At 41.1% G+C, this 21,657-nt stretch overlaps 1 protein-coding gene across 1 annotated transcript in view; it reads right to left on the bottom strand.

Annotated features, from left to right (window-relative positions):
- SGCD (sarcoglycan delta) overlaps positions 1-21,438 on the bottom strand; it is a 400,556-nt gene extending 379,118 nt beyond the window's left edge. Inside the window, exon 1 of the mRNA XM_081230634.1 lies at positions 21,335-21,438. The gene's annotated coding sequence lies outside the window, so the exon portion shown is untranslated. The remainder of the gene's footprint in view (positions 1-21,334) is intronic.
- Between the last annotated feature and the right edge of the window lie 219 nt (positions 21,439-21,657).

Below are 21,657 nucleotides of genomic sequence, written 5' to 3'. Positions count from 1 at the left end.
CCAACCAAAACAAATTTTAAAATTAAATACAAACAAAGCTGCCAACACATATCATTCAAAATGGGAAATAACTGACTACTGAGAAGAATGATGACTTGCAAAACTAAACAGCATAATGTGGTACCAAGGGCTTTAGCACAGCATCTTCTGAGCACAGCATCCCTACTCTGCCATCAGCCATGTGACAACATGGCCTCTACTGCTCTTCTCCATTCACATGACTGCACAAGCTTTATTTTGGGATTTTTACTTCATTTGGCCCTCACGTAGGCAGACTGCATTCTCTAGGAATAAGGCCTGTCGCTGCTTATTTTCATCTTAGCCGATAGCACTTACATTAGTGATATATGGTGCCAAAGTGACCATGGTGACAAACAAAATGTAGGCCCTAAAATCATATCCTTGGTTATGAGGTCATCTTCCAGATGGTTCAGAATATACTTATTGTACGGTTTTTAGATAATCACTAAAATGCACACATAAAATCTAAAAATCCCCCAGAGAACTCAAGGCCTTTCGGCATCAGTGGAATTCCATTTGAAAAACCAAGTAAATTCTTACTTAAGGTCAACTCAAATGCTCAATGAAGATCTACATACATCTATGTCATTGTGAACACTCCCCTAGCACCAAAATCAGGCCCTAATATGAGTATATGTTCAAACATATGTGAGTGGAATGAATACGTGAAAAAAATGAATGCATAAGTGATGAATGAATGAATGATTTCCCATCCACTATGAAATCTGCTGCCATCTGGGTGTGTACAAAAGTCCAAGCCAAACACCAGGGGGAACTTCTTGTTTGTATCCTTGCAAATTTCCATTTCAGTCTCCCAAAGCCCTGGCTTCCCAACCAAGCACTGAGCTTCACACTATGAAGGGATCTCAGTTGTATTACTCAGCCTCTTACAATTCTGCAGATCAGGGCTGTGTTGTAACAACACGGGAACACAGCAATGTCATCTCTCACTGACCTTTTCACACACCAATAAGAAGGGAAAATAAATGTCTTACAAGTCTGAAGGAAATTAGGCCTTTCTTTTCCATTAAATCATATTCTGTAAATTAAGGAAATAATCACAAAATCTTAGAATCCTATTTGCAAGGTCCTTTGATTCTAATCAATTAATTCTATGAGTCAGCTGACTTAAGACTAGAGAAGTTGACACACTTGTGCACGGCTCCAGGGTTTGTGGCAGGGCAAGGACAAGAATTGTAGTCTTTGACCCTTGCAGGTGTGAAGAACAGTGAGAAATTCTTGACAAATGAGAGTACAGAAGCTAGCGATATTGCCAGCACACCAGGTGCCTTGTCTCTGACATTTATCCCAACCGATGGGGGCATTACATAATTTAGCTATAAAATGGAAATTACATGGTCAATAAATATTTATCAGGCTGTGGATATGGAGATCATACATGTGATTTTTTTTCATACACAGATTATTTGAACTTGACAGATGCAATGATTACCTCCACTCGGATTTTGCGATCCTGATGTACATCAGAGGAACCTGTGGAGCTTTTAAACCATCTACACTCAGGTTAATTAAATAATAATCACAAGGAATTTTTTAAAAAGTCCCCCAGATAATCCTAAAGTGTAGACAAGGTTGCATACCACTGACCTAGAATAATGTCTCAACCCTGACTATGCAGCAGAACCCAAAACAAACTTTTAACACATACAAAATCAAATTCTGAGCTCTACAATGGAATTGGAAAGCTCCCCAGGTCATTCCAGGCATTTGGGACAGCTTATCTTAAAATGCCTTTTTTGCTGTTGCTGTTATTAAGCCAGATACCTCCCTGGCTACTGCTGCTGCTTCTTTTTTTTTTTATTGACTTTTATTGAAGTATAGTTGATTTACAATGTTGTGTTAGTTTCTGTTGCACACCAAAATGAATCAGTTATACCTTTTTTTTTTTTCATAATACAACCATTTCAAGGTAAAAATCTTGAAATAAATTCTAGAGTATAAAGCAGATCAGCAGAGCTCCTTTGCTTAAAGCAAGAGTGAGGGCTTGGCCACCCTTGAAGCACTTCTACAGAACCTTCGGACTCTTAGAAACCACTGACTTTTCCCCCCATGTTAACTGACCAGCTGAGGAGCTCAAAGACAGTAAGGGGAAGTAGTGACCTTTCAAGCCACACAGTGAATTAGAAGCTGAGCAAGGATCAGAACCCAGATCCTCTGATACATGGTGTAGTGCCTGATTCTGTATGTCATGAGGACTCTTGCACCGGCACCATACTTCCTGCCTACTTTAAGGAGTCACATAAAACAAAACATTCCAGTCTGCAATTCAAGGAAGGAAGGAAAGACAGAAGGAGGGAGGGAGGCAGGGAAGGAGGGAGGGAGGAAGGAGGCTGTTTTGTACAAATGATTATAATACAAAGTGTGGACATCACTTATATGTGGAATCTAAAAAAAAATGGTACAAATGAACTTATTTACAAAACAGAAACAGAGTCACAGATGTAGAAAACAAACTTACAGTTACCAGGAGCCGGGGCGGGGGGGAAGGGATAAATTGGGAGATCGGGATTGATATATACACACTACTATATATAAAATAGATAATTAATAAGGAACTACTGTAAAGCAAAGTAATCTATTACTCAGTAGTCTGTAATAACCTATATGGGAAAAGAATCTAAGAAAGAGTGGATATATGTATATGTATAACTAATTCACTTTGCTGTACACCTGAAATTAACACAACATTGTAAGTCAACTATACTCCAATAAAATTATTTTTAAAAAAAGAAGAAAAAATAATACAAAGTGTTGCCAGCCAAACAATATGGTAACAGATACATCTGTTATAAATAATCCTGCTTGGAAAAAGAAAATTTAGATAAGCTGAGTACATTAATTTTTCTAGTCAAAAACAGAAACATGGGGCTTCCCTGGTGGCGCAGTGGTTGAGAGTCCGCCTGACGATGCAGGGGACACGGGTTCATGCCCTGGTCCGGGAAGATCCCACGTGCCGCGGAGCGGCTGGGCCCGTGAGCCATGGCCGCTGAGCCTGCACATCCGGAGCCTGTGCTCCGCAACGGGAGAGGCCACAACAGTGAGAGGCCCGCGTACCACAAAACAAACAAACAAACAAACAAAACAGAAACATGTTGAAATAATAAAAACTTAAGAGGAAAGACAGACTCCAATCTGTGTTTCTTTTTGGTACTTCCTGGGAGAAATCTGCTGTATAGGGAATAAAGTTGAAGTTTCAGGTCCTCCCTCATCCAAGTCCCTTCCATGGCCCTGGAAGGGGCCCTAGTAATTTATTAACAGCCATCATACATTTTTTGTAAAACTCAACTAAAGTAAGATGAAAAAGACCCTTTTTCACCTTCCCCTTATGTTGCGTGGTTTTGGAGGATTTACATGCATTTTGAAGGTCTGAATAAGAGGAAGTTGAATTGGGGGTTCACATAGTTTGGGTGCAGTGGTATGTATTTACATGGTTTGCAGAGACTTCCCTGTAGAGTATATTATGCTAGCTCCCCTCGTATAAGAATGTCTTCCAGGAATTCTCCTTCCATCCTTGGCTCCAACTCACCAAGCATGCTGTCATGAAGGTACACGACCAAAGGACACATTGCCATGTAAACATGTCCTATGATGGCCAGCACCAGAAATATGTGGGTACTAGAGGAGCCAGAAGCTAGGTGGAAATTGTTTTTCTAATCATCAGTTACGTAAAATTTCAAGTGTAGAATTCAATTCTCATTGACACCCAGTCAAAACAGAAATTCTCTCCTGTCAAGAATATACTCAATGCGGCACAGAAAATAAATGTTCCCCACAGTCTTTCTTTTCTTCTGGAAATCATGGAGAAGAGAATTAATCAGAATTCTTGTGTTTTCAGGTTGTGTGCACTGTGTGTCTGAATTCTGTACATAAAATTGCATGCTTTATGCTTCACAACTATCCATAATTAAAAAAAAAGTTTTATTGAAATCAGCATAGGAGACAATTATCTTTCTATTGTCTACAGAGCAAGTGGTAGCACCAAAGAGCTGTCACATGAAGAGGCGATCAAAGGACATGCCACCAACAACTGTAGGAAAAGTATGTCAGAGAGTTAATTAATATTATTTTTTCTGGATTTTATGATAGGTCAGCTTTTAAAAATTAATAATTTAATTTCCTCATTCTAAGTACATAGTCTTTTTTTTTTTTTTTTTTTTTTTTTTGCGGTACGCGGGCCTCACACTGTTGTGGCCTCTCCCGTTGCGGAGCACAGGCTCCGGATGCGCAGGCTCAGCGGCCATGGCTCACGGGCCCAGCTGCTCCGCAGCATGTGGGATCTTCCCAGACTGGGGCACGAACCCACGTCTCCTGCATCGGCAGGCAGACTCTCAACCACTGCGCCACCAGGGAAGCCCCACAGTCATGTTTTTTTAACTTGAGTTTGGATTTCTAATTTTTTTAGTTTTTTCCTTAAAACAGCCCCACAAATTGTTCAAGCTTCCGGCTTCACCAAACCTGGAGAGTCCTCTGGTCCCTCCCATAAAGAAACTCAGGTGTACGTCAAAACCTCAGTGGAACATCATCGTAAGACGTCACTGCCTAGCTGAGCTCAATGAGAGGTACACTTATCTAATGTTCCACTGGGAGGGATTTTCAGACTTTTGAATGTGTCAGAACCACCCTGGCAAACAATAAGCGCAATAAATGCAGATTCCTAGGCTTCACGCCAAGGAATAATTCAGTAAGTCTGGGGGGTGCATCTGAGAAATCTGTATTTTTAACAAGCACCAAAATTGATTCTGGAAATAATAGGCCCAAGGACCACGTTTTAAGAATGCGAATTTACATCCAACACAAAAAAAGCATCCTTGGTCCATCTTTGCCTGTACTTGTGTTATTTCTCACAGGATTCCCCATCTTCATCCCGTATCCTAAATGTATGCTTTGCCATCCCTCACGTTTTCACTGCATTCCTACCCTGGAGCTTTCATTTCCATTAACCTCTTTCAGCAGTATATTGAATATTATGCTCTTTGCAGCCTTTGGTGCTTGGTTTTTAAATCTCTTTGGCATTAAGCAGAATCTTAGCTTACCTTTATAATCCTCTCCACATGTTGCCTAACTTTACTCTTATTGATGCCCAGGTTTCCACGTCCTTGGCAAATGCTAGAAACCTCATACTCTCATCTATCTACTGAAATGGTCCATTCAAAAATCACTAGTGATGTCCCTGATCAAAATTCGATGTACTCTTCTTAACACCCATTTTCCTTGGAACTTCTGAAGCTTTGGTCATTGCCAACTTCCCCTCCTCCCCTGGAAGTTCTGTCCTTCTTTGATATTCATGACACTTCTGGCTTCTTCCCTCTATCTTTGATTACTGTCTGTCTTTCCAAACTCTCCTCTCTGCCTATTTCTCCCAAGTCCACATTATGAGTTAGCACTCTCTTTCTAATTCACTTTGCTGTACACCTGAGACAATGTCCAGTGTCATACTTCCATTTTGTACTTCTATGAGAATTAAACTCAACTTACCACTTTTACTCCAGTTTCCATCTCAAATTGGACCTATTTGAATGCCTTTCATCCGCCTACTCCCTCATCAAATAATTATTGATTGTCAATCACATTCCATATACTGCGGGAAGAGTCTCAAGATACCACAAGGAAGAAGAGTTAACTTGCCTTTATGAAGCTCACAGGCTGGGTGGTGGGGGACTATGTGCAGTAAATGCTTAGAGACAAAATGAAACATGTGAAGTATCTACACTGAAATATATCTGGGAATGTTAAAGAGAGCATCACAGGATGAAAAGTATTTTATAGACACTCATCTAGACAGAACTTTCTAAGGATGTAACGTTTATGCTGAGACTTGAAGGACGAGAAAAAGACAGCAAGGTGAGGGTAGGGGCAAAAAAACCAAAACTATCTAAGGCAGAAGAAGGAAAGCAAAGGCAAGTGTCCCAATGCAGACAAGGCCTGTGTGACTGGCTGTAATGAGTGAAGCAGAGATGGGAGTGAGATGAGGCTGAAAAGTTGACTCGAGTCAGATGATGCTGGGCCTTGGAAATTATAGTAAGAAGTTCATATGTTACTGAAAAGTCACTGAAAACCCATGGCAGAACCTGAAACAAGGGAGTGATAATCTGATTTATAAGAGTATAGCAATGCCTAGACCACAATAGGTGCAGATAAATATTTGTCTTTTGATGTGATTAATGCTCTTATTTTTTCCCTCCCTCTATACCAATCATGCATCAAAACATTCTCAAAAATTGAATAATTTAGCAAAAGTGAACCTTGATCAGTATAATATACTCCCTAAGAGGCCTACTTTTATCTGTGGTGGTGCACCAGGCATGTACGTTTGAAAACAGAATCTTTCTAGGCAAATACACCCTCTTCTTGAGAATCACAAGACAACAGTATTTTCCATTAGTCACTGGGAACTTCTTACAGTGTCATACAACATAGTTTACAGTGATATATGTCACCTCTCTGAATACATCCCAAACTCTTCCAAGTACTTAAAACTTTTTTGAACTCTAGTAGCACCTAAACAATGGGTGTGTGTGTGGGTGTGTGGGTGTGTGTATGCATCTAGGTAAGTATATGTAATTATGCATGTGTATGCATAATTATACATATATACACACACAATTGCATATATTTGTTCAGTGAATGAATAAAAATCAAGCCAATGCTAAGTTGCAGAGCATATCCTCCAGTAATAAGTAAACAGCTATAAGATCAGAAGTAAAGGAATGAAAACGTACACAACTTGCCTCCGTTTCCTAAGGCACATGCAACTATGATATATTGACGTTAAGTAGGCTTGACTACAAAGCATTACTCTGCTCCTTCATGAGGCTCTTTTCAGTGTTCACCTGTTCATAAACAAGTCCAGCTGACTGAAAGATAATCTATTCTTTTGCACACAAAATGCAATAGGATTCTATTTCCCAGACAACGAATGTAGTGAAACTTTCTGTTGCTTTGCCATTAATACGGAGGAACCACCAATCATCAAGGCAATGTCATAATAACCACCCATAACCATGGCTAATTAAATAGTTGCCAAGTATAACACGCATGGGATTTCCAAAGAAGGTCGTTCTGGATGGGCATTTTAAAAGCATGGCTTTGAGCTGTAACCTCATGGTCTCGCGCATCCAAATGTTCATACCTGGGATCATGTAGCATTACAGAATCAAGGCCTTGACACTAACTTAATGTGACAATCTCAAGGAGAGGATCCATTTTTATGACTTGGACTCGTGAAGAACTTCCTCCTAGGTTGTGTGGCCTGGTTTCACTTCTGTCACTGCTCACACCACCAAGACCTCAGTGACTCTGCTACCTGAAGGTTTTTCCAACAGCCTCACAAATGTCCAACATCAGTCACAGAAGCCATACGATTTGTACAAAGCCCATGCTCTCTATAAAGCGTTTACAAAGATTCTTGAGCCAAGCCCAGCCTAAGTGGTACCTGGACCCTGTAGCTGTTGCCCCTCTAATTTAGGAAGTCACATTAAATGCCCAGCTTAAGGCGCTCCCACACTGACCTTCAAAATGTTAAATCCCACTACTTTGACACGACTTTGACATCTTAACACAGAAACCAGCCCCGTCATACTCAAGTGGTCATACCCATGTTCACTCCCCTTCCTAAATCTGGTAGGTACCAAATAGTTACTGGAAGATCTTCTAGTGCCCTCCTTCCTACATTTTATCAGTGGATATTAGGATGACAGAAGGTCTTGGGGCAGAAACATACACAGCTGGCACATTTCATGAGGCTGAACACCTATTCTAGAATAATACTGTTAGAAACCATCACTTTCTGTCTGCGCTGTGTTTTTGTTTCAGCTGGATTCTTCTTCAGGAGAAGAAGAGATGTTTTCTTTATTTCCTCCCCAAATAAAGGAGATATCTAGAAACAGTTACAGTATCTGCATTATCAGTCTGCTGTGCAAGAATGCATTATGTTTTGAGGGGTGATTAAAAAACAATCAGTAGGGCTTCCCTGGTGGCGCAGTGGTTGAGGGTCCGCCTGCCGATGCAGGGGACGCGGGTTCGTTCCCCGGTCTGGGAGGATCCCACGTGCCGCGGAGTGGCTGGGTCCGTGCGCCATGGCCGCTGGGCCTGCGCGTCCGGAGCCTGTGCTCCGCAGCGGGAGAGGCCACAGCGGTGAGAAGCCCGCGTACCGCAAAAAAAAAAAAAAAAAAAAAAAACAATCAGTAAACCTTCTAAAGACACATCAATGCTATCAAGTTCCCTGATGATTTTTCTCTGGAGCCTATAAAATTTTATGGGCCATGATCCACTCTACTAATAGGGTTGAGGACAAGGAGGCATTGGCACGCATTTTATTAAGGCTTGCTCGACTCTTCTACCCACTAGGCTTCATAATGTCTTTTTCCATAAGGGGACTTACGGGAGTGATGACTGCAATTCTCTGTACAGTTACATACCGTGGGGCAAAGAAATGTGGCAAAGCCCAGACTTGGCTGTGGAGGAAACCCCAATCTCAATCTTTTTTTTAAACAGAAAAAAAATCTTTGACCATCTACTATGTGCCAGGTACCACAGCAGATCCTAGGTATATCTAGGTCTTCAAAAGGAAGAGTAAGATATTTCTGTTTTCATCAAGCTTGTATATTAATGAGAGAAATGGACAGTAAACAAGTAAATGGATGAAACCATTAGAACTAAAGTTAGGTGGGAGGAAGGAAACAAAGAAGGTTCCATGACAGAGAGTAGAGGGTGAACCACACTGGTCATGGAAGGCCATTCTGACCAAATGACAATTAAGGTGAGACCTAGAGGTAGAACAAGTTTTCCAGCAGAGGACAGAGCAAGCATTTCAGCCTTAAGAGCATCCTCAAGTTAATAAGCAGGATGGCCAGCAGGGTGGACACTGAATGAGCTCAGAGGAAAGGGTAAAGGAGGGCTTTGCAGAGAGAAGTTGTGGACTAACTATACTCTGCCTTATACGTTATGGTAAGAGTACAGAATTAACATGGCTGGGCTAATAAATACATTCACTTACTTAGAAATAAGACAAGTGATACAAATCAAGTGAGCTAGGGTTTGTTAACGCTGCTGCGGCATCTTACAACTTCCAGAACATTTAAAAGTAAACGTGAATTACATCACTGTTTACAGCTGTAACCAGTTTATATAAATAGCAGGAATAAGTTCTCTCCCAGGTTCATTACAGTTTCTAGAGTTTGTTGTAAATCTGAGTCATTTTGGATTATCTTGGCATGTAAATAGTTTTCCATTACCAGGTTAATTTTGAGGTCTCAGATTTAAAATTACCTGCTTTCAAGGGTTGTTTTCATTCAGCCATCCATACAAGGCTTCAGTCCTGGATAGCTAATGTTTGGCACAATTTTGACAATGATAATAAACTCCCCACTTTTAGCTCTAATATAACAATCATCCAGAAAAGTAAATGCCTATTTGTATGAGATGGCCCAGGAATGGCATGTTCTATTTAAACAAATATTTGGACTAATTTAAAAGTTAGGTATTTCATCTTTTAATTTTCTAAGAATTGGAATATGTAAGTGTTGAAGAGTTTTTACTGCAAAAAATTAGACAAGTGCATGTATTTAAAAGAGCTGAAGAAGATACAGTTAAGAAAACCTTTTTCATTTACGCTTTCAGCCTTTCTCCATAGAGGCAACTATTACCAGCCTTCTTCTTATCCCTAAAGAAATGTTCAATACACACACAGCCTTTACCCAATATATACATTCAAAGCATACATACACACATTAAAATTTTTTTTTCACAGAAAGAAGGGCATATTTTCACTCTTTATTGTTCTTAATCTAAGTTGGTCCATTTACATAGCTCAGTGATAGTCCCACAAAAAATACAGAAATCTGTTTTTTTTAAAGTTAGTTTTAAATGGTATGTGTACATGATATTTAACTTAATCAACTCTTTAGTGGTGAACACAGGTTGTTTCCACTAATTTTCTGACACCAATGCTCATTTAAACAAATGAATACTTACGGGGTATTACCATGTGCTGGCACTAGTCATTCAGTGGTAAAAGACAGATTCCCTGCCTCTTGGACCTTACATTTTAGTGGAGGAAATGATAAACAGATAAACAAACATCTAGTTTGTCATACTTATTCTTGGGATAAGTCTTATGAATAAAGAAGTAAAGCCAGAGAAGGGGACAGGCAATGACCAGGGAGGCTCCTGTCTGTAGGATGGTCATGGAAAGCCTCTCTGTGGTGGAGATATTTGAGAAAAAAATCATGAACGAGCAAGACAGTAAAGCATGAGGACATCTGGGAGTAGCACTCCCGTCGGAGGAAACAGCACCAGCAAGTGCAAAGGCCCTGAGGTAGGGGCTCACTTGGCATGTTCAAAGAACAGTGTGGCTAGATCAGAGCATACAAGGGGGAGAGTGTTTGAAAATAAGCTTGGAAGTGCAGGCAGAAGGAATGCACGTTGGGTCTTATATGCCACAGTAAAACCATAGGTATGACACTGATTGTGACAGTAACTATCAGAGAACCAAGGTGCAGGAGTGATCAGATTTTCACTTTGGAATCACTCTCACTGTTCTGTAAGGAATAGACTGCAGGGGACAAGAATGCCAGTAGAGAAACCAGGGGCCTGTGACTCCTGAAGTCACCCAAAGAGAGGTGACAGTAGCCCAGATTTGGGTAGAGGTTGAGTGAGAAGGTGGCCAAGTTGCTGTATTTGGAATCTTTTTGGAAAGTAGAGCTAACAGGATTCGCTGATTCCCTAGACCTAGGGTGTGTGCAGGACAGGAGTCAAGGAGAATGCCAGTGTTCTGGCATGAGCAGCAGGGCAAATGATGGTGCTATTTATCAGCATGGGGAACACTGAGAGGATAGTGGCTCATGGGGCAGGAGGCAAATGGAGTGTGAGGAGAGGAGAGAGAGAGAGCTCTGTTAAGTCACACTGATTTCGAAATGCACAGAAGAATCCATGGGGGTGGTGTCACAAAGGCACATAGAAATGAATCTGGAATTCAGGGGGAAGACTGGGCTTAGAAATGACATGTGTAAGTCTTCTGCATATGAGTATTATTTAAAGCCACAGGAATGGGGCATATAAGTTTCACATATGTCCAAACAGAGCGCTCAGAGAAGCCCTGAGACGCTGAATTGCTAGGTTAAGGTATGCATGAGTGTGTGTGTGTGTGTGTGTGTGTGCGTGTTTTATAGATATTATTATCAAAGTTCTCCTCCAAAGTTCAATACGCCTTCTATTTAAACTCAAAATATTTATCTCTGATGAATTAGAAGGTATTTCAATATAATTACAAACATTAATTCTCACTGTCCTAGAGATTTAGATGTGTGAGGTGTCAGCTGAAGTCATTTCAGACAGAAATATCTTTGTGAAACACACATACATATTTGTTCTAGGCATTTTCAGATACATTAGCTCATACATTCCTGACAGCACTCTGGGGGATCAATCTTATTAAAACTATTTCATAAATTAAGATACCGAGGTATTAAGGAATGAAGGGATGTTCTCAAGGGCTCCTAACTAGTAAGTTGGTTAGGGTCTGGACTCAAATTCAGGCCCAGTTTTCCTTCCAGTAGACACAGAATGAGGCAAAGACTTAGCTTTCGTTGAATAAAATGCAAGGTATTTACCACAATGTTCATTGCAGCACTGTTTACAATAGCCAGGACATGGAAGCAACCTAAGTGTCCAACAACGTATGAATGGATAAAGAAGATGTGGCACATATATACAATGGTATATTACTCAGCCATAAAAAGAAATAAAATTGAGTTATTTGCATTGAGGTGGATGGACCTAGAGACTGTCATACAGAGTGAAGTAAGTCAGAAAGAGAAAAATAAATACCGTATGCTAACACATATATATGGAATCTAAAAAAAAAAAAAAAGGTTCTGAAGAACCGAGGAGCAGGACAGGAATAAAAACACAGACCAGACGTAGAGAATGGACTTGAGGACAGAGGAAGGGGAAACAGTAAGCTGGGATGAAGTGAGAGAGGCATGGACATATATACACTACCAAATGTAAAACAGATAGCTAGTGGGAAGCAGCCACCTAGCACAGGGAGATCAGCTCTGTGCTTTGTGACCACCTAGAAGGGTGGGATAGGGAGGGTGGGAAGGAGACGCAAGAGGGAGGGGATATGGGGATATATGTATAGCTGATTCACTTTGTTATACAGCAGAAACTAACACAACATTGTAAAGCCATTATATTCCAATAAAGATGTTAAAAAAAAAGATGCAAGGTATTTAGAAGGACCATTTAGGTATATTTAGTATGAGATGCATTTAAAAAGGGCATATACACTGCCACCACCTGATAAATCTGTTTTCCTCAGGTCCTCTCATGGCACTATTCCAGGCATTTGGACACATCAAAGAGCAAAGCCACCGGTCCCTAATCTCATGGCAGTGGCAGGAGGCAGCCATGGGAGAGACAGATAATCAACATGAAAATTATGTTTGAAACTTCTGTCATAAGACAATGGGGGCTACAGGTAAAAGAGCAAAAAAACAAAAAAGACAGGAAAAGGCAGATCAGCAGTGGTAGCGGGTGAAGAGCTGGGCAGGTTCCACCTTTAAAAGCATGAGAAAGGCTGACCTCATGGAGAAAGTACAATAATATCTGAGCAGACTGGAAGGAACCTGGAGAGTCTGGGAGATCTGGCTTTGCATAACACTCAGGCGTCATTCTAAACGTGGTCCTTGACACTGTAAGTTGAAAACCAGGAAAGAATGTAAACTGAACACCCTGAACAGGAGAAATAATTTCAAACACTGACAGCAAATTTAATAGTGTCACTTTCACATGCAAAGGGCACTGCATCTACCCACTGTGGCCTCGTCTATAACCAGTTTTCTTAATAGGAGCGACAGATTGTTTTCAGCTACCCTGTGTTGTACAAAACCAGGGCTTCTTACATCCCCATGGATGATTCTGCCCAGAACCAGATGATGACAATCGCAGTCGGGCCTCAACAGTGCTTCTGTGACTTGGGGACCAAGCTGTGTAATAAAATAATAATGAACATGACTTAAACACTTAAGATCAGAGAATGAGACACAAAGCTTGAAGAGGACATGGACAATATCAAGTCATGATTTAACAGATGAGAAAACTAGGTTCAGGGAGGTGAAGTGACTTCATCAAGGTCACAGAGTAAGTTAGTCACAAGACCAAAGTCTGCTAAAACTGAAAAACAGCATGTTTCCCACGAATTCCAGGCTTCAGTCTTTTCAAGTGAAACTCCTGTTTGACACCACTTTCATCAACCACCATACACATGCCTTTTGAACAATACCCAAAGGCAAATCACAACAAAACCACGTTTCCTAACACAAAGAATACAAAACTGTTGATAAATACTTGCATAATGGTTACCATGTGCCAGACCCTGTTCTAAACACTATACTGAACTTATTTAATTGTCACAGACATATAATTATGAGGCAGGTGCTAGTACTATCCTGAGTTTACAGTTGAGGCAACCGAGAAACAGAAAGGTTAAGCAACCTATCCGACGTCATTCAGCTTGTTAAAGACATAGCAAGAATTTGAACCCAGAGTGCCTGGGTGAAAACTCTGTTCCAATTCTTGGGTTAAATGTTTCCAGATATGTGTATATACTTAGTCAGAATAGTGTGATTACTAATTAGGAACATGTTTTGGTAACAGTTTTAGCTAGAATTTCTCAACATGGATAGTAATTTTAAGACAATTCTTCATATACTTATTGAGGGACTACTATATTTCAGCCAAGGTGCATGTTACTCTAAGTATAGGCATTTTTTCCCAGGTAGTAAACCATCTTTGATATGTCTCTGAAACCCATACATTTTTACAGGATCATGAAAAACAGTTACAACAAATTAGGCACATCCTTCTATAGTGATTCAATAGTTCCATAAAATTAGCATTGGTCCAGTAGATTCTCCTTTGACAGCCGTGTTTGGCAAGGATCTTTAGCTATTACCTGTGCTCTCAAATGCTTGCAGGGAAATCTGTGGTCTGAAGGGAAAATCTCTTCATCTAATTTTTAGTCATGTTATTTCTTTAAAAAAAAATTAAAGTGTCCAGAAAGAAGCAGGAAAACAATAACAGCTAAAAGTTACTATGCACTTTGCATGCCTTCACATGTCTGTATGTACACATGAACATATGTATATATGTTTATTGAGTTATAAGTTACTCCTACTGAAATACACAGATATTCACTACACAGCTCGAGCTTTACAAATCTGTACATCTGTGTAAAACATATTCAGTCAAGATAGGGAACCTTTCCATCACCCTAGAAAGTTCCCTCATGCCCCTTCCTCATCAATCCCCATCCCCAAAGGCAGTGACTGTTCTGATTTCTATCACATTTGAAAATTTTAATCCTAAGTACAATTCTATGAGGTGCTGATTCCAAGGAACGTGTAACTCTGAGACCCATGCTCTTGGCCACCATACTGTTCTACTGCATTTCTTCCTAGTGGACACTTAGCCCATCTCAACAGTGTCCTCTGAGAGAATTAAGTCATGATGTCCTAACTTCTCTCTTATGCATCTAGAATGGTACTATACGTACCACCCTTGAAAGAATTGAAAAAATGTTCACTTGAATCATCTTCTATATCCTGTGGTTCAGATGAGAAACCCTATTGAGAGCTTACTGATGTCAGATCAGGCAGGTGGGGGTCACTGAATGAAGCGGGGACATGTGCTCTCTTAAAGCAACAGGCGCTGCCCAAATCTCCCCAACTGCTACAGTATGAGAAATCAGACCAGGGATACCCTTCTGCAGTTTTTTCTCGATAATCTAGATATCTAAATTTGTACATAATATCTCAGTACATGTAAATGCTTTGTAACTAAGTCGATTTTTAAAAAACACTTCATGAGTCAAAATGTGTCCACAGGCCAGCCCTGGATTGCCAGTTTGTGACCGGGTGTTTGCATCCTCGGCCTGGGAAATACCAGGATTAGCTTCATCAGCAACAGAAGGGAGGCCACAAACCTCTGAAGGTCACAGCCAGCCCAGGAGGTAATGTCTATCATTGCATGGTAAAAGTTCTGCTGTCCAGACTCTGGTCTACTGCCAACCCTCCTGCCCACTGAGGGAATCCGATGACTTTGGTAAACATCTTGAACAAATATAAGAGGAAAAAGAAACTGGCAACAGGAAGAGGGCATGGAATAAAAACACAGAAGGAAAGAGCTAGAAAGAGTAGAGAACACTAGAGAGGAGAGAAGACAAGTACAGGTAAGAAAAGGAAGCAAAGGACAGGCATCTCTAGGCTTGAAGCACCTTCCTTCATTGACTACATGGGCCCAGGACCACAAACCCAGTTGGAGTGGAGACAACAGGGTGGTGTGGAATGACTTGCTTGGAGAAAGGAGCTCTCTCTGATGTTTATTTACTTACTTATCTATTTACTCTGAGCTTTATGAGAGTAGTTTCAGTGCTTAAATATTTTGACCCTGGGAAATAATGTCAGGGTTTCCAGGAATTCCGCAATATATTATTTAGAAGTCAGGGAAATCACTAGAGAGTCCGATCCTGTCACCCTGGCAAAGAACCGTGGTCTGAACAAGGAGGAAATTTCTAATCCCCAGCAAAATGGTTTTTATTAGGAAACTGTGCTCACTGTAATAGGTGCCACTGCATTACTGGTAAAAAAGAATAAAGCCATTGCTTCCATATCCACCTACGCACCCGGAGCGCCATTAGGACAACCACCAGTAAAGATTTTGAGCAAATCAATCTCACAGGATTTATACACTTAGTGAACCGTGGTGACACGTCCCTCCCCCAGTCCTGCAGACCTGTTCAACAGGCCACAGCTTACATGCCTTCCTTTACAGAAGGCAGTTCACACTTGACAAAAGGAATCTGAAGCCATAAGAAAGATGACCACCTTTCTGTGTGGCAGCAAAGGTGAAAGAAAAAGGACAGTGGAATCTTCAGAGAAATTAAGGCAACAAAGAAAAAGTAACCTGGATCACTCAGCATAAAACCCTCCTTTGCTGACTGTCTCAATGTTTCATTTTATCATCTGATCCGCCTATTTCATTCTTTGTCAGTTTGCCTCATGCTGAGATAATGCTAAGCATATACAGCTGACATACTTAAGTCCTTACTGTGTGCAAGGCACCATGCTAAGGGCAGTCTAAGCACAAGCTCACAACATACTACGAGGTAGATGCTACCATGTTCATTTTAAAGATGATACAATTGTGGCTCACCAAGAGGATGTAACTCGTCCGAGGTCACACAGCCAGGGTCACAGTCCAGGTCTGTATGCCTCGCAGCCTGGGCTCACTTCACAATGTAATCACTCTCCTTCTGCTACAAGATCATCCCACCTTCCACCCTTCTTTCTTACTGGGCTGCTTCTCACTTACAATCACCCTCTGCCCCTTTGGTTCACACATGTATAGTGTCCTGTTCATGGAACACGCCCTTGTCAGATGAGTGCAACTGAATTCAGGGAACAGTATTTTTGTCAGGAGGAGGTTACTTGGAATGTGTTCAGAGAAGGGTAAAAAGAAAAGTTCAGGAAAAGATAAGGGAGAGATGAAATAGTTCAAGACATTCATCAAGAAATGGGAGAGCTTGAGAATAACAAAAACCATAGAAAATGAGAAAGAGAAACCACTTTACAGGCATCTCATCCTATTTTACAGATGGAAGAACTGAGAGCCAGCTCTTAGTGGACTCAGAGCGTATCCCAAGGCTTCTGACCCCCGCTACCCTTACTCCCTCTCTTCACCTCACTTCTGTACCGGGTCCTCCTACCACCCTCAAAAGTGCCTTAAGAGAATATGACAATGGCCATGGGTTACAAAGTACAGAGATGCAAATTTGGCCCAATCTGAAGAGGCTGGAGATGAGAAACAATGCCCCAAGCTGCCTCGCGGCACAGTGAGGTTCTCTATCACTGAACGAATTACTGACACATCTGGCTGACATCTGTCAGTGATGCTATAAATGGCACTGTTGTAGTAAATAATGATTTAACTCCAACAGTATTAAACCAACTCAGTTCTGTGGATCAGTGTCTGGTTGGCTTCAACAGAATAACTTGGGGAGTTTTTAAAAATAGAGGGATTCCCCAACTCTAATCTCAGAAATTCTGATTCAGGAGGTTTTGAGAAACCATGGAACCAGGTGATTTCTGAGGGACCTTCTAATACTAAGACTCTATTACGGTACTTTCTCTAGCATGGCTTCCAAAGTATCACTCAGCTCTCATTATTAAGCCAACACACATAACAAGTAGTCCACTCCAGACTCAGAGTCAAGGAACAAGAAGCACTGCCATTGTCCCTGAACGTCTGTGTTCTCTAGGCAGGTAACACAACTTTTCTAGTCTCAGTGTTCACTTCTTTAAAATAGAAGCAATGGACTCTTAGAACAGTACTAGAACTCTTGATCTGGATCTGTGGGCTCCTATTCCATACCCAGAGGACCTCCATCCATCCTGGTAATGAAACTGCATGGGGCCAGTAGGTACATGACCCAGTTCTGGGTGTGGATTCTGAGAAGTGAGGGGAGGTTTATGTGGGAGGGTGTCCCTTCCTGATTAAAGGGGCAAAGGCCCATGAGGAGAAGTATTTTTCCCCTTCATGTCCTGCCACCTTTGTCCTGACTTGAACATGACACATGGAGATGAACAAATGGACAGTGGAGCAGGAAGGAAACTGTGGTCTTTAGGAACATCGCTCAGCTGCTGCAGCAGTCTTGGACTGTCCAGGTGTAGTCTACATCTATATGCACAAAAAGTAAGGCTTTATATTTTCTGACTCTATGGGCAGGGTTTCTATTACTTGCAGCCAAATGCAACCTTTACCGATACAGCATTAAAACTCTCTTTTCAAATGAAATCTCTTGCAAAATCCTAATATGTGAAACAAATAAAAGTGGCTGTGCTATTTAGAAAAATGGATGGAGTGTTTCCAGAGCCATTCCTTCCCTCCTTCCTCTTTCCTGCAGAGGTTCTTCCATGGAACCAGAACTGGCCCAAATCGGTACCTCTTAAGGTAGAGCCTCCAAGGCACCAGGGATTCTCAGATTTTCTCAGGACTCTGAGAGTTCTCTGCCAAATTTGTTCTTGTGCTTTTCTTTCTCTTTTCTTTTGATGTTCTTATTTTATTTACCCAAATTTTGTCCTAGGAAACACAGATCCAATTCATGACCTATGGCTACTACTATGCAGTTCTGGTGTCTGCATTTGTATTCAGTGTACAATCATGTTGGCAATAAGTGATTTGATTCTAATTGTCATGAATAGAAGAAGGAGCAGAGTGTAATATAATACAAAACGAAACATTCCTTCAAGGTGCAGATCAAAGGACATCATGGCATGCAAATGCAGGTACATTTGAAGAGAAAAAAAGTCATGGAAGAATCAAGTCTATACCCAGGATATAAGAGTATGCATGTCTAGAATCAAAATAATCTCCAGATAACTGTCAGTCCCATGTTCATGGTGAGGCCTTATTAAATTCCAGTAAAGCAACTTTTACCTAAAATAACAATGTTGATAATCTGAATACTATTACTTTACTTTGTATTTAATTCATAAATTTATTTTAGTCTTATAGAGGCTAAAGAATGATTAAAATAGAGAGGTGATTACCTAGGTGGGTATTTTTGGTTTGTACATATTTAAATAGCAGTATAATAAAAGCAGTTAAATCAACAATGGGGGCATGGATCTTTTCCCTCACCCTGTTAAAAGAAAGCAGTCTTTTTATTACCCAACTCAAGAAATTCTGGACTACAGGATGGTCCTAATCCCTTCCAGATGGTCAAATCCATAATTCCATGAACCTCCTCACCTTATGAAACTAATATTAAATACTTTCATCAACAATGCGGTATGTGCCCCTGGAGGTTTTTAAAAATTAAAAAAAGAAATAAAATTAAATAAATTCATGCATTAAAATAAAGCATATGTATCATTCTATAGTGCTTTTCAAAAGTTTGTCTTAAGGATGAAGTGTACGCGGGTAGGGCACAGAACAAGCTATGCTCACTGCCATCCCTCCCCCATCTCCACCTGGTCCCTTCACTCATCACTCCCAGCAGATATATCTCTGGATGGAACAAATATGGGTTAAAAATAAGGCCTTAGGAGCCTGCTCCCTCCTCACTTAGGAAATCTGAACCCTTGGGCGATGCCATTCTTACAAAATGTGCTTTCTGATTGCTTCCAGAAGGCACAGTGGGACAGACTGACCGTGGGGTCTCTATTGTGAAGAGGGTAAAACAATTCTCCTCACTGAGGCCATGGTTTAGCCACACACTTCAAGGTGAACCAATCAGTGCCCGCTGGGCTTTGCTACTCTAGTATGTATGTTTCATTCCTGTGCACAGATCTCCCTCTGCCCCTGCTGCCCAGTTTGTGGTGTGGCCACTCCTCCCTCCCTGTAGTCTGTACCTCTGCCCTGGATTTCTTCTTCTCTACCCTCCCACACCCCTCTTTTTTTTTCCTTTTCAAATGTCCAGGGAACTTGATTTTCCCCTCCTATACTTCTAAAAGAGGGAAACTATAGAGTTTCTTCCAAGTTTCAGGCAATGCTGTTCATACCCCTGCAACCTGAAGTTGTTATTTCACGCCTGCTCTGCTGCTCAAGGCTCAACGCACACTAAATTTAGAGGAGTATGAAATTAGAGCTCACAGTCTCCTTTTTCACTGGCAGTGTGTTTGGCTGTGGTTCATGTTGTTTCCTAATCTCTTGGCATCTTGCCCACTCCATAGGCAACCCAAGTGTAGTCACTGTCTGTCCTATCTTATCCCATGTCCAACAGTTCCCAAACCCTCTTCATCCCAACCCAACCCAAAGATGACATTCATGAAGAAGATATTTGTGTGCCATCTCTCAGAATAAGTCACTTACTTCCTAATTCCCTCCTCCAAGTGCAAAACTGTGGTGAAAATAAAATTGCTGGCTGAGAGGGCTGACTTGCCACCAACAAAACACAATGCCTGCGCACTTATCCTAGGTCTTACACAGATAAAGATATGAAAAAGTCCAGCCCCCCCCTCTTTATTCACCCATTCATCTAACTCTCTACTATCAGCTACTTGTTGAGAGATTTTAGAACCAAAGTAAATGCACACCTATTTTACTGAGGTCCATCCTAAGAGTTCTAGCCACTCTTCTGCTATTCAAGAAGTAGCCAAGAACCCATTCATTCATCTGTTTCCCTAGCCAGACTCTTGGCCAAGGCCCCTTTAGAAAACACCACTGCTGTCGCTGATGGTTCTGCCAGTAATCACAAAGCTGTAGTGAGATTGAGTCTAGCTCTTTCAGAACTGAAGAGTGTTCTTAAGTGCAATTATATTATACTACGTATTTTCTAAATCTTAAGTACAGAATTAGATACAGCTTTCGGGGGAGGGGTAAAAATCTGTAATGCACTATAGCTGATATGTATGAAAAAGAATTATCCAAAATTTGATTTTTTTTTAAAAAAATCACTCTTTTCAGTAAGGTGTAAAATAAAATCAATTGATCAATGAAATAAAATTCACATTATTATATGTCTATTTTAACAATGATTTTGAGTAAATTGCTGCTTTCTGTGACTCTTTAGTTGTCTATACTTCATAAAACACAGAAGTTTTTTTTTTTTTGAGGGAAGAACTGCTAGTTACTCCTGCAATTCAGAAAAAATTGAAAATTATTCTAGAAACAGAATTACAAATGTTGATCCGGCATATTTCTAGGCAAATATATCACTGAGCTCCTTAATGACAGTCGAAATCCCACATAATAATAAAAGATGCCAGGAACTCGTATATACACGTATCTGTTCCTACACTCTGAAAGTGTGATCCAAAATAGAAACTTCAAACGCCGATTTCCTCTAAAATGAGAGCCATTTTCTGCTAAAAATGCCCCTCTCCAAATTCTCATGAAGCAAAGAACACAGACAGTTTCATCTAAAATTATATTTCCTGACAACGAACTGTCCTTCCCCACAGAAAAGTTGCAGACTGTTGGAGCAGGGTGACAATACAAGAGTTCACATACTTTTCTTTTTCACAGTCGTGTTGCCAGCTTAACCCTAACTTTCCAAAGCGCCCTGACGAAAATCACCTCTTGAAGGGGGCTGAGGGAAGAAAAGATGACAACCCCACACCAAATGTTGAAGTGATGGAGTTCTAACTTGTTCATACACATACACATAACCTCCCCACGCCCGCCCCCCCATACACACACACAAACACACAGAGTACTTGCAAAACAAACAGCAGGCTTAGAAAGCAAAGAGAAAGCCTGGAAATGCAAGAACCGAGCAGTTCCCTACCTCTCGTCTGCTTCACAAAGCGGCTGAAGAGAATCCCCGACGATCCAGGCGCGTGTGGAGAGGCTGGAAGGGGGCGGCCGCTCGGCCTGCAGAGGCTGAGCAGGCCCAGCCTGTGTTCAGAAGCTGCCCCAGTCAGATTTTCCAACTGCAGAGTTGCAGCCAAGTCCCTGCCCATGCCTGAAGAATTTCCTGAACAGCATTCCCGTGCTTTTTCTGACTGCTTTGAAACCGTACTCTGCCCGTACTTCAATACGCCTTTGTCAGGCCAACTCCCACCTACTGGGCCGGCTTCAGCTCTCAATGGGAAACACGTGTGTCAAGCA

Source organism: Mesoplodon bidens, assembly GCF_964165515.1.
Source record: "Mesoplodon bidens genome assembly, chromosome: 4".
Classification (NCBI taxonomy): domain Eukaryota; kingdom Metazoa; phylum Chordata; class Mammalia; order Artiodactyla; family Ziphiidae; genus Mesoplodon; species Mesoplodon bidens.
This window is presented reverse-complemented; position numbering and strand designations above follow the sequence as displayed.